The sequence below is a fragment of the Equus quagga genome, chromosome 6 (assembly GCF_021613505.1).
Source record: "Equus quagga isolate Etosha38 chromosome 6, UCLA_HA_Equagga_1.0, whole genome shotgun sequence".
NCBI classification, from domain to species: Eukaryota; Metazoa; Chordata; class Mammalia; order Perissodactyla; family Equidae; genus Equus; species Equus quagga.
Window position 1 is genome coordinate 72,345,006 of NC_060272.1, and position 21,122 is coordinate 72,366,127.

Here is a 21,122-nt window from a genome sequence, read left to right on the forward strand (position 1 = left end):
TTTCATAATTCCCTCCAGCACAATGTTCTGCATACAATAGATTTTCAATAAACATTGTCAGGAACTTTTTCTCTATGACATTCATTCATTTATTTATTCACATAAGGAATATTTATTGTTTTCACTTTATGCTGGGCATGATGCAAGGGCTGGGGATACGCAATGTAAAGACATGGTCCTCATTCTCAAGGAGCTGACTGTCCAGCGGGGGAGCAGAGATGTGAACAGATAAGTAGAATCAGTGTAAGTGCTATGATGGTGGGGGGCAGAGAGTTCTATGGGGCACAAGCAAGGGGGAAAGGGGCAGGGATTCCAGAGGGAATGCCTGAGCTGACTCATGAAGAGCAGAGAAGAGCAGGAAGGTGAGAGGGACAGCGGGGAAGGTGGTCATAGGCAGGAGGGGGAAGAGCATAGGCACTGAGGTCTGGGAGCGTGAGAGGGCTGGAGTATAGAGAGCAAGCCAATCAAGCACAACCAGGTCACCATATACTCTGGACTGTATCCTATAGGCCAGTGTTTCCCCATATTTATTAGTAGTTCATGAATCCAATGTAAATGAAGTGGAATAGGGAATATCAGGATGTATGATATATAGTTTTGTTTCATGAAACTTACGTTTCAATTATAGATATATGTTTGAGTGTGTATGTGTCTACACATATATATGTATGTCTGTACTGAGTACAGAGTTTAATAGTAAAAAATGGTTGAGATACTCTGGTGTAGGCTGGGAGTGCGATTGAAGGGTTTTTACCCGGAGGAGTGACAGGATTAGATTTGCATTTTAGCACAATTATTCTGGCCACAGTATGTAAAAGGGATTTTTGTGGTTGGGATGCAGTGTGGTCGCAGGTGCTGGAGAAGCTATCTTGTTCAGTGAGGTAGGAGCCACATGTTGTGAATGGCAGATTAATGAATAGAAGGAGCATGGGTCCCTGATGATTGTGGGGCTGCCATACCAGCCTATCCAGTCTTCTAAATGAGAGAAATGAATCTCTAGTCTTGTTTAGCCCACTACTATTTGGGTCTGTAATGGCAAGTAACAAATATCCTTAACTATTATACCTGCCTATGGCAGATAGACTCTAAGATGGCCCATAATGATCCCCACCTCCTAGTATTCACACTTATGGGTAATTCCTTCCCCTTGAGTATGGGTGGGATCTATGACTTACTTCTAACCAATAGAATATGCAAAGGACGGCATTTCCTGAATAGATTACTGAAGATTCTGACTTCCATCTTGCCAACTAGTCTCACCTTTGCTGGCTTTGATGACACAAGTTGGCATGTTATGAGCTGCCCTATGAAGAGGCTCAGATAGCAAAGAACTGAAGGCAACCTCTGGCATACAGCCAGCAAGGAATGAAGGCTCTCAGTCCAACTATCTGCAAAGAGCTGAATCCTGCCAACAACCATGTGTGCTTGGAAGAGGGTCCTTCACCAGTCAAGCTTTCAAATGAGACCCCAGCCCTGATCAACACCTTCATTACAGCTCAGTAGACACCCTGAGGCAGAGGACCCAGCTAAACTGTGCCTGAATTCCAGACCCACAGAAAGTGAGATAATAAACACGTGTTGTCATGAGCCTGTAAGACTGCAAATTTGTCATGCAGCGATAGACAACTATTACACTGCCTAATTTATATTTTACTTCCTCTGCTTCCTTGGCTTTAGCTTCATATTCCTGACTTGACAGCACTCATACAGTGATACCATCTCAAACCCAAATACACCTTCAGACTTTCACACTCAGCACCTCAGCAAAAATAAAAGTGTTGGATAACTCCAAGATATGGTGAAGCAGGAATTCTCCTACACTGCTATTGTGTGTAAATGGATACAACCAGTTTAGGAAATAATTGGTAAAATCTAGGAAAATTGAAGATGAACATGCTTCACTATCCATTTTTTACTTCTTGGCATAAACCCTACAAAACTTGTCACATATATGAACAGTATCCAACGGTATTCATTGTACAATCCTCAATATTAGTGAAGTGCTGGGAGTGGGGAGCTGCTGTAACAAACACTTAAAAATGTGGAAGTGGCTTTGGAACTAGGTAACGGGTAGAAGCTGGAAGAGCTTTGAGGTGCATTAGTGTCCAGTGAAAAAGCCAACATTGCCCTGAACAGACCATTAAGGGCGATTTTGGTGGGAGCTCAGAAAGGGGAGAGCTGTAGAGAAAGCCTCAACTTTCTTAACTAATCCTGAACAGAATGTTGGTAGAAATAGGGATGGTAAAGGCAATTCTGATGAGGTCTTAGATGGAAATGAGGAACATTTTATTGGACAATGGAGGAACGGCCATCCTTTTTATAAAGCAGCAAAGAACTGAACTGTGTTCATGACCTAGTGTTTTATAGAAGTTAGAACTTGCAAGTGTCAACCTAAATAAAGAGGTAAACTGAGGAAAGCTCAAATTACCCGAAATTGAGTTTATTTGGGAATAGCAGAGGAACTGGCCACATTACCTGTCTGCAACCCACACTCCTGCACCGTGCTCCTCAGCTGCCCCAGGTGAGGCCCTGGCCGGCCCCCTGAATGCAGCACGGGCTGCAGTAGTTTCCCCTCGAGAAGGCGTAGGCAGCAAAGTTTGGTGACATCTGCACTGCCTGCAGAGTGTACGATCCCAGGAGGCATGGCTGCCTCCACCTAGATTTCAAAGGACAGGACCAATGTCCCATGGAACCAAGGAGTGGTGCCCAGCCAGAGGGCATGGGGCAATGTCCAGTGGGAGCCATGGGGATGAGACCACCCAAAACCATGGGAGCAGGGCTGTCTGGAGTTGTGGGGGCCCAACTTATGCCCAGCAAAGCTGGAAGGGCAGGACCACCACCCCAGTGTGTCTGGAAGGTGGGACCCCTGCCCCCATGGGCCTGGAGGCAGAGCATCAAGCCAAAGAGGATGATTCTCCAGGCTTAAGGACTGAAGCAGTTTGCCTCAGTGGGTTTTGGACTTGCAAGGGACCTGTCACTCCTTTCTTCTTTTGTATTTCTCCCTTTCAGAGTGGGACTGTGTGTTCTGTGCCTTCCCACCGTTTGTATTTTGGAAGTACATGGCATGTTTGGTTTCACAGGCTCACAGCTAGAGAGGAATCTGCCCCAGGATGAATCTTACCTTGAGTCTCATCCATGTCTGATTTAGATGAGTTTATATATTTTTTTAAAGATTGGCACCTGAGCTAACATGTGTTGCCAATCTCCTTTTTTTTCCTTCTTCTCCTCCCCAAAGCCCCCCAGTACATAGTTGTATATTGTAGTTGTGGTCCTTCTGGTTGTGCTGTGTGGGACGCCACCTCAGTGTGGCCTGATGAGCTGTGCCATGTCTGCGTCCAGCATCCAAACTGGTGAAACCCTGGGCTGCGGAACTTAACCACTTGGCCACAGGGCCGACCCCTAGATGAGATTTTGAACTCTAGACTTTTGAGCTGATAACATGTGAGAAGGACATGAATTTTCAGGGGCCAAGGGTAGAATGCTACAGACTGAATATCTGTGTTCCTCTCAAATTCATATGTTGAAATCCTAATCCCCAATGTAAGGGTATTTGGAGGTGAGGCCTTCGGGAGGTGATTAAGTCACGAGGGTGGAGCCCTCATGAATGGGATTATTACCCTTATAAAAGAGACCCCAGAGAGCTCCCTCTCCCCGTCTGCCATGTGAGGACAGTGGGAAGGTGGTTGTCTATGAACTAGGAAGTAGGCCCTCACCAGACACCGAAGCTGCTGGCACCTTGATTTTGAACTTCCCAGGCTCCAGAAGTGTGAGGAATAAGTTACTGCTGTTTATAAGCCTCCCAGTCTATGGTATTTTTGTTATAGCAGCCTAGATGCACTAAGACAGGAAAATTGGAAAGAAACTAAACATCCATCAATGAGAAATGAATAAACTGTGCTATGCAGTTACAGCAATTAAAATGAAGTAACTACGTTTATAAACATGGATAAACCTCAGAGACACAATGTTGAATAGAAAAAAGGCCATCTCAGGAAAGCACAGTATAAAAACATTTATATAGAGTCTGAAAACATATAAAGCAATGTTCTATGATGCTTACGATATAGAGATACATAGTGATACATAGCAACAGTAAAAAACATGCATCTGAAAAATAACATTAAAATCACGATGTGGTGGGTACCAGGTGTTTTTCTGATTGTTTTGCTTTTTTTTTTTGTTATACAACTCTCTAGAATTTTCATATATGTTTTAAATGTTAAAAAAAATCCTGAATTGTTTATCTGTCATGAAGGCATAAATCCTGGCACAGATCAGGGAGGGAGGAACATTACAAAACATAAATAATTGCTGTCCTTACTTTATTTCCTCCTAACTTCGCTTTCAGATAGTAGGACCAGGTAAGCGGTGAGGCGGAGAAAAGGGCCAGAGATGAGGTTGAACAAGGGCTGTTGGAATTCTTTCTTACAGCTGTCTGGGGGTTTTGGAGATGTGAAATTTGAGGTAAGATTTGAGAAACCAGCGAGGTAGCCTGGCGAACATAAGGAGAGAGTGTAGAGGAGAATAGGATGATGAACAGTTTGCTTGAATGGTTAACCATTTAGGAATGATTCATGGAGTCAACATCTACGATTTTTTTCATTTATGAACGTAAGTCACAAAGAAGACCTAAAATGTAGCAGAAAAACAAGAGGCAAGAAAGGAAATGGAATTTACCCCCCACACCCACCACTCTCAATTCTCTACAGCTGAAGTAGAACAGGACACAGAAAAATGGAGAAAAAACAGATTCCAAGAATGGGAGGGGCCCCCTGGAGTGGCTTGTATCTTAGAAGGGGAAATGGGATCCCAGCTGTCCTGATCCTTTTTCCACTCAGACTTAATATATTTTGTGATTGGGGTTGCTGGGGACAACACTGCCTTCTATGAATAGAAAACCTGAGCACAAGCTGCCTTTCCTCTGTGACATGCCACCTATGTTGTGACATGCTTCAGTGGCTAAATCAGAAGGTGACATGCTTCTCAGTTCACTGGAAAACATTCCTGCATGTCACAAATGAAGTAACTCTTGCCAACATTTGCCCGAGTAATTCACATTTGGTTATGTATTCCTCTACTAAATGTAAGGTCCTGAAACCGTTAGGTGCGAGACTTGCATATTAGCATTGTATACACGGTGACCTACTGCAGTGCTCAGTGAAAATACTATTATATGACTGCGGCTCTCAAAGAGGACTATATATTCATTCACAGAGTTATGTATCCACAACACTCCAGAGTGTTACAAATCCACTTAACAGCCTTGAGTCCTGGGTTCTCTGTTCATATTTCTAAATTAGCATAAAGAAATCCAAAATCATAAGCAAGAAGAATCCCCATGGGCTACTGCCAAGAGGTTTTGTGTTTATTTTAGTATACATAAGAAATATTTTGAATTCCTAAAATGTAGAGCAGTTCTTTTCATTAGGAATATGTGATTAAGGGCGGCTGGCTTAATAGTTCTGGTCTTTAAGGACTGTCTCAGTCTCACTTCTAATGGGAGCACTGAAGCAGAAGCATAGTAAGTTCATGAATAAAATACAGCAAAAGCCTCATTTTGGCTGGATAAGGCAGAAACACAGGTATAAGGTTCCTCATTTCCTTCTCTTGTCTATTATCTCCTCATATTACCTGTGAGAAAAGGCAGCATCAGAGAGACAAAACTGCCACCCTGAAAATCTGTTTCTCTAATCCTTCTCTTCCACTCACCAAGTTCCACTCTATGAGGTCTCTGGCACGACTTCCTTGTTCCCACTAACTTTTTGCTTCCCCCGCTTGCTAATAAGAGGTAGAAGGGTGGCAAGTTAAAAAGCTGAGTTTCTACATGTCTGAGAGAGGTCAGATTCCAGATGGAGCTCGGGGTTCCAGCCACGCTCTGGCTCATCTGAACCTACAACTGTAGGTTCATCAGCAGGGATCCTGACAGGCCAGGCCAGGCCTGGGGTCCAACAGTAACAGCCAGTGTATTGGAACTGGCTCTTTGCTCTTCAAATGAAATCCGGAGCACCTCTCCATGTCAGGACTGGCCCTGTGGCACTTAGCACATCTGCTTACCTAAGAACTCTGCCACTCCTCTAAGGTCGTGTTTCTTAAACCTTTTGGACTGACAGTCACAGCAGGAAATACATTTTACTTCACAATCCATATTTGTCAGGGTCCCCCAGTCAGGAAAAAAGAAACCAGAGTATTTCAACAGAAAGAATTTAGCACAGGGAACTGATTTACAGATGTTGGAGGACTGAAAAAATTAAGAAAGGAACATAGAATAACACATGAGTAATAATGCCAGAAGCAGCTACCACCTCGGGGGCTGGAGATCAAAGTGAGGAGAGGCCGGGCTTGTCAGAACCCAGCAGCTTAGAGGAAAGGTGCCATGGAGCAGGACCCAGATTCGGAAGAGGGGGCTGCCTGGCTGATGCTGCTAAGTCTGGGGTCGAAGGAGAAGAGGCTTGAGGAGGCTGATTCTGGAAGTGCAGTAAGAAGCTGGAGACAGGAAATGCTGGTACCAGGCAAAAAGGCCACTGCTGGGGTGATGCTGACAGGCACAGCAAGCCAACAGGAAGCAACCTCGTGAGCAAGTGGCTTCCCCTCTTTTAGCCTGTGCTCTTCCTCTAGTGCATCCGGGAGCCAGATGACAAAGGGGAAACGTGTTTGCTTGTTCCAGCTCCATGCACACAAAGCAGTAGATGGAGGGTACGCTGAAGCTGAAAGCGCAATAACTGCCATACACTTCCCCAGACTATGAGCATGCGCTCTGCATTTAGATTTCTATTGCCTCTATTCTGTTTCACCTTACCCTACTCTACCTTACCCTAACACATTTTAAACATTAAACAGCTGGATGGAACCCATCAAATTGATTTCACGACCTACTAAACTCTGTTCTAGGACATCTTCAAGGGTAGTGGTGACTTTGAGCACTGGAATTCAGTATCACTCACCTCCTGAACTCCCTCCATATCAAGAATGGCTTAAAAGAATTGCCTCCCAATGTACCCAGCCACTGAATACATATTGGGACCGACACTTTTCCATAGGTTTCAGGGATATTTATAATAAGAGGCTGCAAATGTCCTGTATAGTACTTGAAGGGGAGAGCTACCAGAGAGGAGGTTTTACCAAGGACAATCAAAAATATTTCTTGTATCATTATTATATAAAAGGTATTACAGAGATATTTTGGGGAGTATCCAGAAATGTACATCATAGGAGTCTGAAATCTAATGAGAAGAAAAAACAAAAGCCAATGAGTAAACAATACACAAGTGGCCACTAGGCAGTATGGTTAGTCGTCAAGTAGGTGATATATGCAGGAAATATTGTGAGCACAGAGCAGGGTGATATACTGCGAGCAGGAATGACCCAGAAAGGCTTCACGTAAAGGCCTGAGTTAGTTTTTGTAGAATAGGTAGAATTTACAGCAGGGGGATAGCATTCCAGGTGAAGAGAACATTAGGAGCGATAGAGCAAGGGAAGGGAGCACACGGCATGCTTGGGGAAGTACTGGAACCTGGGGATCAGAACTAGCCTGGGGAATCTGAGCATCGCCATCACTGAGAGACGAAAGCTTCGAAATGGAGAGGGTGTGTCGACTGAATGTTGGGAACTACTCCCACATTTAAGGAGTAGGTAGAGGAGCTGGTGAATAACACAATGATGTGTGCTTTGAAGAGAACCAAGGGCACGGACCACTAGGGAGGGTGGCCTGCAAAGTCCAATGCTACAGAGGCCAAGAAGACTGAGAACCGAGGAAAAACTTCTGGATTTGAACCAGACGCACTAGGTCTCTTTAACAGGACAGTGGCTCTTAACCATATTGTGCATTGGTGTAGATTAATCTGTTATTACTTTCAGCTCCATCTTTTGAATTTACATAGTGTGTTTAACTATCACTTGAACTGGTCCAAAGTATGTAGTGAAAACAATAAACCAAAGTTTATTGTCGGTCCTCATGGTGTCCCAGCTGTCCACAGCCATGCTAGGTTTTCAAGGCTGTGCTTCAGTGGCTCAGTCTTCCTTCGCGTGACTGCCCTCCTTCACCTTACTGCAGAGCAGCTGTTTCCTTTCACTGCTGTCATCCATTCTCCTCAAGTAGCTTGTCCTGCTCAGCGGATGCTATGGGATCCTGACTTCAAAAAACAAGGAGGGTTATGCATTAGGTCTTGCTTTTGGAGACTTCCTCATGGCTGGAGGCTGCACTACAACCCAGCTGCTCGGCAAATGCAAGCGACTGGTAACAAGGAAACCAGATCCTCGAGGGATAGATGGATCAGGTGAACCGCTCATTCCCTACTACAAAAACATGTGTTCAGCTGATAGCATATCAGTGTCATCTTCTCCAGGAGTAAAAGAGAATCTATTTATATGCTCATTATACATGCAGAGTTGTGATCAAATTGCTAGAGGTGACAGATCTAGGTGTTGCTTCTATAAGGATGTCATTATTGCTTAATACTCAGATTTCGTTCTGGATTTTATTGCTTGAATGTTGTCATTTCTTCCGTGCAATATAAACTCTGATCATGGAGACTTTGGTTTCTTTTCTTTCTCAGACATCAGATTCCAGCTACTATCAACTGCTTCCTCATTTACACTAAATAGTTTTCGTAATTGAACCCACTATGTAGGTAGCCTGGACAGGTCATGTGTGTAAGCTGTATAATATTTATTGAATAACTATACTGTAGGCTGAATCAAACAGAATATGCAGATATATACTGGGGCGAAGAACTATTATTTTAATAACAGGCACTACAGTTCCTCCTGGGGAACTTACTTTCTTTGTGTAGGAAAATACTTAGAGAAACAGCTTAGGAAGGGAAGGGAGCCCTGAAGGTATTGATTAGGAGACAGAGATAACTCAAAGTACTATTCAAAGAGAGAAAAGAGGAGGAGAGGGAGGGGATCAGAGAGATGGTGGATAGAGGGAAGTTGCAGTCTATGCTGAAAGAGGATGGGGGTCAGAGAATCCCAATACTGTGGGGATACTGAAGGATTTTTAAGAGCAGGAAATTCTAATTTTAGTTTATTTGCATCCTTCATTTAAAATCCCTCAGCTGCTCCAAACCTTCAGAAGAGTCTGCTTTACAAACAACCAGCGAAAAGGGCTTGATTTCCACATTAGTTGTCAGTAGGAGTAGAGAGAAAAGAGTTGCAGGAGGTGAGATGTGAGGAAATCTAAGTGTTCAGAGAAAGCAAGAGCTCAGAGCCAAAAGTGACCCTGAGATGGTAAGCCCTCACGGAATGTGCAATCTTGGAGAGGACACTGGCCTTTCCACAGGAGGTGCAAAGGGGACTTGAGTCAATTTCAACAAAAATCTCTGTGGACAAGGTGACCCCAACTGAGAACTGGATGACATACACAGTAGCTTCCTATTTTCAATCATAATTTCTCAAGAGATATTTATTACTAGAGAACGACAGGGTCAGACCCCTCCCACTCCCGATTTACTTAAATCTCTAGGCCTCATTTTCCTCATCTGCAAAATCTGGGTACCGGACCTAGAACATCTCCATGGTCTGTATTAGCGTCTATAGCTCTAATAATAACTAATATTTTTGTTCTTTTTGAGGTAAATTTACATGGTGAAGTGTACAAATCTTAAGTGTACCATTTCACGAGTTTTGACAAAAGCACATACCTCTGTAAACCAAACCCTCAGCAAGATCACGACAGAAAATACCCCTTTCCCTCAAACCCCACCCTCAACTCCAGGCTCCTCTCTTCTCTTATCCCAGTGGATTAAATAACCACTATTTAAAAGTTACTGTTAAATGCGAGGCTTTGTTTTATAACGCTTCATCAGTATCAATACTTTTATTTTTCACAAGCACGTTGAGATAGATACTATCTTCATTTTGCAGATTAAAACGCTGAGCATCAGAGCGAGCAAGCTGTCCCCGGTTATGAGCGTAGCAGCAGGACGTGACCTGAGCAACGGGTGAGAAGCCCGTGCTCTCAACCCCAGTTTACACCATACTGCATCTCTGAGGCGGGTCAGAGAGAGCCACACACGATTTCCTAAGGAAGATTACAGGTCAAAATGCAATTTAAATCAATGCCACTTACAAGTTCTCAAAATCCTAAAGGCCATATGCGTTACGTGTTGCTAAATGATTCCTTTCTGTCCCATTTCTCAGAAAATGGCAGAAAGAAGGGTGAAAGACTGCAAATTCGACTTTACTGATGAGAAGCCTCCAGAGAGGTGGTTTAGGGTCCAAACGCGCCATGCGGCAGAGCCCAGGAGAAAGCCCGGATGGGCGCGGAGGAGGGCTGGACCAGACGCCCTTCACCGAGCCGGGCGCGGAGACGCCCTGCTGTTCCTTCCTCTGACGCCACCAGCATCCTCCGAGAACAGCGCGGGCAGCAGCGCGCTCCGCGAGGACTGACACGCGTCCTGCCACGGGGACGAGGCGCCGCCGCGGCAGGCAGAACCAGCGCTCAATTAGTCACGGCCCTCCTCAATGTCACCGGCTGCCTCCTCTCCCAGACCCACCCTCGCGCCCCACTTCGCCCGCACCGGGGCGGGATTCCCAGGCTCCTCCCGCCAGCTGACTGGAGCACCCGCCCTCCCCCCTACCGCGCGGCCCACGGCTGCCATGGCAACCGTACGCCGCCGCCGCCGCCGCCACCGCCTCTTCACGCACGTCGCGAACTAACGGACTCCCGGGCGGCGGCGGCGGCCTGTGCCCCACCCCCACCCGACCTGGCCCGCATCACCTGCGGTCGGCCGACCTGCAGCACCTAGGTAAAGACTCCTAGGTAGACGGGCGCGAGCAGGACAGCAGGTGGTGGGGTGCCGGCCAACCCCCTCCACGGTTGACAGTCCCACCCCGTCTCCTGCCGCGGGAGACAGCAGGACAGGGCGCGGCGCGGGTTCTCCGGCGCGGGCCGCCGTGCGGGAGGGGGAGAGCAGCGGACGCGCGAGCCTCGCGGGGCATTATGGGGATTGTAGTTCAGCGGCTCCTCGGCCTCGCGGCCTTGGCGGGGTGGCCTGGACGGGCGAACTACAAAGCCCGGCGGCCCCGACAGCTGGGAAAGACCGATAAACTTTGAGCCGACCAGGAGAGAGAAAATCTCTCTTTGTGGTGAGGGGCCTCTTGGGTGGTCGCGGAATTGGGCTCTGTGCGCTGGGAAGGGGAAGTGGAGGTGAGACGTGTGCTTCCCGCCCTGCCATTTGGCCGGCCCGGGCTACAGCGCTCAGCCCCACCCCGGCTGGGCCGCCGCCCGCCTAGTCTCAGGGATGAGCAGCCGCCCAGGCTGCAGGGCCTCGGGCCTTCGGCGCCTCTCACCCTCCCAGGTTGCTGCCGCTCGGTGCAGAACCGTATGTATGTCACACATGTGATGGGAGACCCGAGAAACTGTTTTAACAGGCTTTTCTCCTTTCCCGGATACATTTATTTCTAGGTATTTAATGTTTATTCTGAAGTAGCTAAGAGGTTTTGCATATTAAACCCATTAATAATTAATTAATTCAAGGGGTATTAATGTTGAAAGGTTAAGTGTAGAAGTAAAACAAAGATACCATGCTATTATATAGTATTTGGTATTCTTACCGTTTTGCGTGTTGCATTTTATTTAATGAGGATCAGAATTGCAAAATGAGTACCTCCCACCTCGACCTACTAGCTTGAACATTGCCAGTACATCCTTTGATTCTATTTTGAAGATTAGTTCAACTTTAGATTACTAGTAATTTTTAAAGCACAGAGTTGTCCTTTTTTTTCTTTTTTGTTTTTTTTTAGCAGTGGGTAGTAATAATTATTTTCTTTGATTATTCCAGTGTTTTAAAGAATTTATCAGGAGCGTGTTTTCGGAGTGAAAAAGCGCTATGTTCTAATTGTTTTTTTTTTTTAATGCTCTGGAATAAGAGCATTAAAAAAAAAAACAATCATAGTCCCTATAGTTGGCTCAGGCCCTGGTGATAAGGAAGCTGACACAGATTTAGAAAACCTGCCTGACTACCCTATAAAATGTTTCCAATAGGCAGATAACCATTCTTGAAATTTGGTATTTTATGTGGTATATTGGAAAGTTGTTGACAGTATTGTGGGCTTCTTTTGTGTGTGTGTGTGTTTTTAAACAAAAAAACAACATAAAGCCCTGTAGAACTCCTTTTTCCTCAAAATCAAGCTGGCCTCTGTAAATTTTGCCTAATGTGGCCATTTTGTACAGGAGATGGGAAGTAGTTTAGTAAGACCATTAGAAAAAAAAAATTTGAGGCCTTGTATAGTACAGGGATTTGAAGTGTTTATTCATTCAAGATTTGTTAAGCACCTATTATGTGCCAGGCATTATGCCAGGTGTTGGGAATAAAGAGAAGAAAGAATATAGTCTGTCCGACATGCACAAACAGTCCTATCATTGCACTAGTGTGATTGAGAGAGGTGCAAGTTACTATAGGGGCCCAGAGTGGGAATAAACAACAGTGACATTTATTGAATCCTTACCGTGTTTGAGGCACTGTGCAGCGTATTTATCATGCAGCCCCTTGTTTGATCCTCACAATCCTGTGAAGCAGCTACTGTTATTTAGAGAGGAGGAAACAGGCTTCGAGACCTTGCCAGAGAGTCATAGCTGATAAGGCGTGAACCTGGGATTTCAACCCAGATGGGTCCAGTTCATCTAAGTCATGATCTCAAGCACTGATGCCATTCACTGTACCCTTTGGTGAAAAGATCCTGACTGTCTAAGGAGATCAGGGGAAGTCTCGGGTATGATGTGACGTTTGACTTGTGCTAAGAAAGTTGAGTAAGCTTTCACTGGAGAGAAGATGAGGAAGGTCATTCTAGGCAACTGGCAGAACAGAAGCAAATGATGGATGTAGGTGTTTTGTGTTTGGAAAACCCTAGGTCGTTCTGATGACTGAATCCCAGAATACTTGCAGTGTAGTGCAGAAATGCAGTGTAGTGGGAGAGGCCAGATCTTAAAGTACTTGGTACCACGATAAAGAGTTTAGAATTTTTCTTCAACATGGGGCTACCATCGAAGAATTTCAAATGGAGTATTGGCGTTATTGGGTTTGTATTTTGTAAAGATAACTCCAGCTCCAGTGTGGAGAATGGACCTAGGAGAGGAGAGATTAGAGTGGTTTTAAGAGAAACCAGTTTTAGAAAAAAAAAAAGTCCAGTAGAGAAATGGAGACAGTCTGAACTAAGCAGTCAGAGTTGTAGAAAGAGATGCATTGTAAAAATATTTGAGAGGTAAAATTGATATGACTTAATAAGAGTTTGAATGTTGGGGGCTGGAAAGATTTGGAACCCTGAGACAAATGATTCCTAGTTTTCTGGCTAGGATCACTGACAGGATAGTGAAACCATTGACTGAGGTGAGCAGGAGCAGGTTTTTGTTGGAGCGAAAGATAGAGATAGATCAGCTCAGTTTTGAGTATTTGTTCATGGTTCCTGTGGGATATTCAGGTAAGGATGCGTTGGCTTCTGGAGTTCAGGAGAAAGTTCAGGACTGGAGGTAGAGGTTTGCTTGTAGGTAAGTAGCTGCAGTTATAGGAGAGAATGGACCAGCTCACATAGGAGGAATGTGTAGAAATGAAACAGGAAGAATTTTGAATATGGAACTCTTGGGAAGCAGCATTTATGGAGTGTGTATGTTTGGGTGGTGTGTTTGAGAGAAAGTGGGAGAAAAGCCCACAGATGAGACCCAGAGGTTAGGAGGCAGAGAGGAAGGAGAGGACCCCGAGAGAGCATGCATGACAAGTGACAAAGGAGGGGAAAGTAAGAAACAGGAGTGGTCCAGAGTGTCAGGTGCCTCAGAGAGGGCGAGTAAGGTAAAGGTTGAAAAGTGTCCAGTGGATTTGGTGGCTGCGAATCATTTCTAAACTCTGCACAAATGAAGAAGAGGAATCTGACCATAGGCTACTTGAAAAAAAGTGTACATTTTTCCATAATAATACATGTACCAAAGAAAACAGAATAATGAGCCCCCATGTAGCCATCACCTAGTTTGAAGAATGAACACGTGACCAATTTTGTTTCATCTCTAACTTGTGCCCCTCAACTGGATTGTTTTAAATCTAAACTCAGATGTCATATCTTTTATATCTGTACTTCAATATCTATCTTTAAAAGTTAAGGATCCTTTTAAAAAATATAACTGTAATATTATGCTACTGAAAAAAATTGATACTACTTCCTTAATATAAAATTTCCAGTCACTTCTATTTAAAGAAGCTTGATTATGAAGAAAATAAAGAGATGAGGCAGTAACGAAAATAGGTTTGTAGGTTTGTTTTTTTTAGTTTTTTTTTTAAGATTGATAACAAGCTATTAGGGAGAGAGCCAATAAAGAGGAACTGTTTGAAGATGTAGGAGATGGAGAGAGAGGAGAGAATTTACAGAGGTCCTTGAAAATGTAGGAAAGGATGGGATGAGCAGGGTGAAAGAAGTAGTCTAGAATTAATTTGTTACATTTTATAAGCATCACCTAAGTGCTAGCTGTGTGCCTAGGCAGTGTGCTAGTGTTGATAGGTGAAGAGAGAACACTGAAAAAGGAAGAAAGGAAGTGAGAATAGACACTTATAAGTTGGGTGGTAAAAGGTGAGAGAGTTCAACGCTTATGGCCTCTAAGAGGTAGATAGGAATAAAAGTCAACTCATGAGAGAAGAGATTGGGGTTGGGAAAGGAGAGTGGTAGAAAGGAAACTGAGCTAGAACAAGAAAGAATTGTTTCACTGAGCCAAGATTAGAATTCAGTAATTTTCAATGACGGTAAAACAAGAGGTTGTGAGATTTTTTTCCCCCTTAAATTTCGATTGATTTACTAAGGAAGAGCTTAAAATATTGAGGAAACTAAAAGCCTAAGGTGTTACTGAAGAGACGGGGATCCAGGCCAAGACCTTATGATTACACCATTCCTCAACAACTTTAAATTTATTCATTTAACTGATAATTATTGTCTCTTTTGTGTAAATATCACAGTAAAACTAGAAAGGCCCTTACAGATATTTTGGATCAATACTTTATTTTTTCAACATGTACAGTGGTATTCTTTTATAGAGAACATCTCCCCAAAGATCGTTTGCTGAATGTGATATAGTGGAAGGGGTCAGATAAATCTGCGGTCCAATTCTAGAACTACAAGTTATTTTCTATGTGATGATGGGAAAGTTTACAAACCTGTACCCTTACTCAAAAAGATGTTAATGCTATCTATTTTATAGGATTGTTGGGAAGATTAGACAGTTTGATGGAGGTAAATCCTAAGTGCTCAATAACTGAAGGCCTTTCTCTTCCCCTTATCCATCCTTACCGACAATGTGACAGGATTGTCAGTCTGTTTGACAGAAGACCATGTTCTGTGACTTTACCTGACCATATTAAGCAGGTAGATTAGGTAGTAGTTACATTACAAAATGATGATTTGATCTGTAAAAGGATTCATCAATTATTCTTTTAAATGAGGTGTCAAATGCTATAAAATGTTATTATATGGACTATTAATAGTAACAACATCTTTGCCTCGGTTTCATCTTCAAAGACACAGAAAGTTCCACTACATGATTTGAGATCCCAGTAGCTGTAGAATTCTTCTATTCTCTGACTATATCTCATTTCTAGACTAATTTATATTATGATTTCACTAATATTTAAGCATCTGTTTATAAGTGAAAATATGTGTATATTTTAATGTACTCAGCATTATTTTAAACATTTTCTCTCCTAGATAACTATACTTATGTATGGTAGACCTAGTGAAAGTGTGCCTTAGAATGCCCAGTGAAAGTCTGGTACATACAGGCATTTGCTAGGTGAGTTTAAGGCATAGATTGGGAGAGGAGTTAACAAATGGAGTCGTTTTCCAAGGCCGGTTGTTTAATCTCCACTAGATGTCTTTGAATATGTTCCCTTTGCTAGGGAAGGCTTGATTGTGGTCCTCTGTGAACGTATGGAGATGACATGAGCGACCTTTTAAGTCTCTTCCTAACTTTGTAATTCTAAATTAGTAACTGTCTATTCGTAATTGTTGATCAAAAACTCCTATTAAGCAACCTATTACAAAGTGAGCTTAATTTCAAATTTTTGTTCTTTCTAATATTCTTTTGATGTGAAGTTTTTTTTATAGACACTTTTATAGTTTATAAGCATGTCTGTATTGTTTTGTGTTTTGTGCTTAGGTACTGACCACTAATTGCATTTACTTCCCAAGCTATTCTTAAACTCTTTAGAATGAAAATTACATGGATCTTTATGAAGCACATGTGCCTGGCATTTCAGTTCAAGAAACATTGTGTGCCTCTTTGTCAAATGTTGCATCAGACCTGACAACACACGAATAAGATCTGGCCCCTCTCTCAGAGGAGCTTGCTGTCTAGTCAATGCTCAGTAGATATTTAATTGTGGTGTACTCACTCTTGTGGTTCTTAAGGAGATAGTCTCCAAAGAACATAATCTATTTTATTTCTAACCTTTCTAACTTTCACATGTTTGAGGAACAAGTAATATAACTTCATTTGTTGTATTTCGATGTCCTCTTTCTTTATTCTTTTTTTCTTTTGTGAGGAAGATTAGCCCTGAGGTAACATCTACCACCGGTCCTCTTCTTTTTGCTAAGAAACATTGGCCCTGAGCTAACATCCATGCCCCTCTTCCTTTACTTTATATGTGGGACGCCAAAACTAGCGAACCCTGGGCTGCCGAAGCGGAGTGCACGAACTTAACTGCTGTGTCACCAGGCTGGGCCCTTTTATTGTCTTTTATGCCTCTGTCTCCGTGAGTGTCTTTATCCTTCAGTATCCTTTCCTTTCTGATGATTTTCCTTTCTTTTCAATTTTCTTGGCAATTAGGAGGTAGAAGGAGGAAATGAATAAGAGGGAATCAGTAGGTTCCGTTTTATTTTTCTCATCTACTTATGGGAGAATATGGATGAAAGTGGTATTTAACACATACTTCCTGGTGTGAATGTAGATATTTTTATACTCTTCTTATTTCCTCTGCTTTATTATATATTCTTTGAAGTCAAGAATTATGTTGGGGGCTGACTCTGGGGCCTAGTGGTTAAGTTCAGTGTGCTCCACGTCGTGGCCCAGCTTTGGTTCCAGGGTGTGGACTTATACCACTTGCTGGTGGCCATGCTGTAGCAGCGACCCACATACAAAGTAGAGGAAGATTGGTACAGATGTTAGCTCAGAGTGAATCTTCCTTGGCAAAAACAAAAAAAAAAGGACTATGTTGGTAACTCCACATGGCCTTACGTATACATAGGTATTTGCTAGATGGGATAGATATTTACTAAATGGTGTAGATTGGATGATGAATGTATGAGTGAGTGAATATGGTAAAATTACTTGTTTAAAGACTACTTGTTCAGGTAATACGAAGAAGACAGGGTTTTGAAAGATTTTATGTTATATCCTCAAAACACCATGAAATTAAGGAATGATGGTATTTAGCTACATAGTCAACTGGAAGAAAATACATTTTTTGTTTCATCTCTACTAATTAGCATTTTGTTTTTATTTTTGGATTAGTTGTATAACTTTGAAGGGGTGGATGGATTTTAAAGGAGTTTGAGGCAGCAGAGTATAAGGAGCCAAGAGTGCAGGCTCTGATTTAGACACATCTGGGTGGAAATCCAGCCTCTGGGCAAGTTTAAAGTCTCTGAAGCCTCAGTCTTTTCTTCTATTAAATGGAGTTAACCATTTTTGTTTAGTAGGATGGTGAGGATTAAATAAGCTAATGACTAGAAAGCCATTTTTATTACATTGCCTGATGTGGAGTAAGCATTTGGTAAATATTGTTACTATTATTTTTGTGCTAAAAGGGTATTTATGCACTTAGGATAAAATTTGTAGTTTAAGTTGCCATCTTGAGACAGAGTGGCAGATGATAAACATTTTCTGTCTTTTGTAGTGTTTTAAAGATGCCGTGGAGGGGCCGGCCCTGTGGCCGAGTGGTTAAGTTCTCATACTCTGCTTCGGAGGCCCAGGGTTTCGCCAGTTCGAATCCTGGGCGCAGACATGGCACTGCTCATCAGGCCATGCTGAGGCAGCATCCCACATGCCACAACTAGGAGGACCCACAACTAAAGATACACGACTTTGTACTGGGGGACTTTGGGGAGAAAAAGGAAAAAAACCAAAATCTTAAAAAACAGATACCTGTGGAATCTAGTACGTGGGCAGGAATTATTGTGATGGTTACTTCTGAGAAACATGTAAACCTTAGAATTATCTATCTAGATTCTTTTATGTTGCATGGACAGTTATTTTTCTCTTTTTCAAGTATTTGAGATGTGAGCTCAGGTGGGGAAACAAGTGAAAAGGCTTCATTGCTACAGGTATTGTCCTCTTATCCCTGGGTTTGTGATTAAGTCATATATTCTTCATTGTTGATGGCAAGCTGCAGTCCTTGAGAATATAACCCAACATAAAGAGATGGGAGGTATTGTGACTTTCAGAGTTAACTATTTTGGTGACTGGTACTCACATAGTAGGTTAATTTCTTGCTATTAAAACATACTTGAAGATGCAATAATTTGAGAAGTTGTGGTTATGTGTGTGTTTTCTTCGTTTTTTTGGTGAGAAAGATTGGCCCTGAGCTAACATCTGTTGCCAATCTTCCTCTTTTTTTGCTTGAAGAAGATTGTTCCTGAGCTATCATCTGTGTCAATCTTCTTCTTTTTTGTGTGTGGACGCGGCCACAGCATGGTTGACAGGCGGTGTAGAGGTCTGCACCCAGGATCTGAACCCACAAACCCCAATCAGCTGAAGTGGAGCGTGCATGCTTAACCACTATGCCATGGCGCTGGCCCCTGATGGCATGTGTTTATAGCAGTCATTGCATGAAATAAACTGGACTTTGGTGATTTGGATAAAGAATTTTTTTAAATATATAGAGCCTGGATGTTGGTAGAAATCAGTGTGTTAGAAAATGCTGAAAATCAAACTTAATTTGTTGTTATGCTATCACTAACTAGTATTACTTTATTCACATTGTTATAGCCAATCTTCCTCTTTTTGCTCAAGGAAGATTTACCCTGAGCTTCAGTGTTTCTAAAATGAACGTCTGCTTTCAGGAGTTTACAACTCCTAGAAGGAAAAGGGGGAATATGAGAGAAATATGGAAGTGAGAGAATGAAAACAGTTTAAAGCAGAAATTTTTTTAAGCCCCATATGTATTATAACTAAAGTAGATACATGTCACTCACATAAAAAATTAGTTTGAGAAAATGTTTTCTTCCCTATTTAAAAACCATTGCTGTAGAGACAGAAGAATTATAAATATTATGATTTTAAAATTATTTTTAAAAAAGAATTCTTGGTTACGTCCTAAGCAGTTTTGGGTTCAGGATATAAGCTAGTTTCTAGTTTTCCCAAATATATATCTTAGTCTCGGTGTGAGATAAAAATCCAAGTATGTTGGGAGAGAAGGCTGTTTGTATGTGTGCATGTGTGTTTGTGGTGCATGTGTGTGTGGGAGAATGGTGAATTTAAAGGAGAGAAGAGTGTGGTTGGAAATGTAGCTGGAGAAAGAGGTTGGAACCAGGCTTTATTTGTTATGTTTAGTTAGATCTGAGTCATGGAAGAGACAAGTCATAATTATCTAGGACCAAATGAACCAGTATTCCTCCTTCTTGGTCTGAGCAGGAACTTGAACTGATCTCTTCTTTAATTCTGAGCTAAGAACTCTCCTTGAAGATATTACTTGGATCATTTTGTATAAGATGACCTTACTGGATTAGTTTAGTAATAAGTATTGCAAGAAGATGCTGAATTCATTTTTGAATATGTAATAAACTCAAGGGAAGTATTGTCAAGTATTAGTCATTGCTAAAATCTATCTTGCTTTCTGTAGATGTAACCTGACCTTTTAAAAGTCCTAGAAACTTTTAATTTGTATTAAAGGGATTTTTTAAAAACCTGTATATTTCAAGATTGTAGTTAAAAGTAATTACAATCATGGTATAGCTTCTAGGAATTTATAATGAAAACTGGATCAGTTGATTTCTTGTGATTATTGAGGAGAAATTAGCTGCTCCAAACCTCTATATTAATGTTGAGTGTGGAGTAAAAATAATAGCTTACATTGATTCAATTGTTATTATATACTAGGAGTGATGCTAACATCGCATTTAATTTTTGGAATAAGCTTATGATGATAAATATTATTTTCTCTGTTTTATAGACGTAGAACTGAGACGTAGAGAAATGATCTGCCTGAGGTCACAACTAGAAATTTGTGGTGCCTGGATTCATACCCACGTTTTTCTTTCTGAAGTTTTTATATTGCCTTCACACTTGAATGATTTAGTTTGGGATATAATTCTGGGTTGGCAATCTCCCTCCCCACTCAACCCCCCTTAGCACTTGGAAGATGATATTCCACTGTCTCCAGGCTTCCAGTGCTCCTTTTGAAAAGTTAGCTGTCAGTATATTATCTTTCCTTTGCAGACAATGTATCATTTCTCTCTATTGCTTTTAGTGTTCTTCAGTTTTACTATGTTGTTTCTAGGTGTGAACTTATTTTTATTTAGTTTGAAACAGAGTTATTGTCTTCTATAGATTTTGGAAATTTCTTAGCCATTGTATGCTTGGATATTGCCTCTCCTTTTTTCCTTCTGGAATTCATAATAGACTTAGGGTGGACCATCTCTCCATTTTGTATTTCTTCTCTTGGTTTACTTATTCTATCTTTATATGCTGCCTTCTGGGCAATTTCTATAGCTCTGTCTTCTGGTTTGTTGATTCTCCTTACGTCTATGTCTACAATGCTATTTCCTCAGTCCATTGCATTCTTAATTTCAGTGACTATATATATATATATATATATATATATATTTTTTTTTTTTTTTTTTAAGATTTTATTTTTTCCTTTTTTCTTCCCAAAGTCCCCTGGTACATAGTTGTGTATTTTTAGTTGTGGCCCCTTCTAGTTGTGGCATGTGGGATGCTGCCTCAGTGTGGTTTGATGAACAGTGCCATGTCCACGCCCAGGATTCGAACCGACGAAACGCTGGGCCGCCTGCAGCAGAGTGCGTGAACTTAACCACTCGGCCACTGGGCTAGCCCCCAGTGACTATGTTTTTTAATGCTAGAAATTCTGTTTGATTCTTTTTTATATCTGCCTATTCATTTTGTAAATGTCCCTATGTTTTTAAATATACTTATT

General features: G+C 42.1%; 1 protein-coding gene across 6 annotated transcripts in view; it reads left to right on the forward strand.

The window, feature by feature from the left end:
- The first annotated feature begins 10,632 nt into the window (after positions 1-10,632).
- Positions 10,633-21,122, forward strand: part of KATNAL1 (katanin catalytic subunit A1 like 1) — an 80,477-nt gene continuing 69,987 nt past the window's right edge. For 3 of the 6 annotated variants that reach the window (XM_046664468.1, XM_046664469.1, XM_046664467.1), the window contains exon 1: positions 11,033-11,149. The gene's annotated coding sequence lies outside the window, so the exon portion shown is untranslated. Of the gene's footprint in view, positions 10,749-11,004; positions 11,150-11,234; positions 11,408-21,122 lie in introns of those variants that run through there. The other 3 variants (XM_046664471.1, XM_046664473.1, XM_046664472.1) reach the window with 3 other exon arrangements.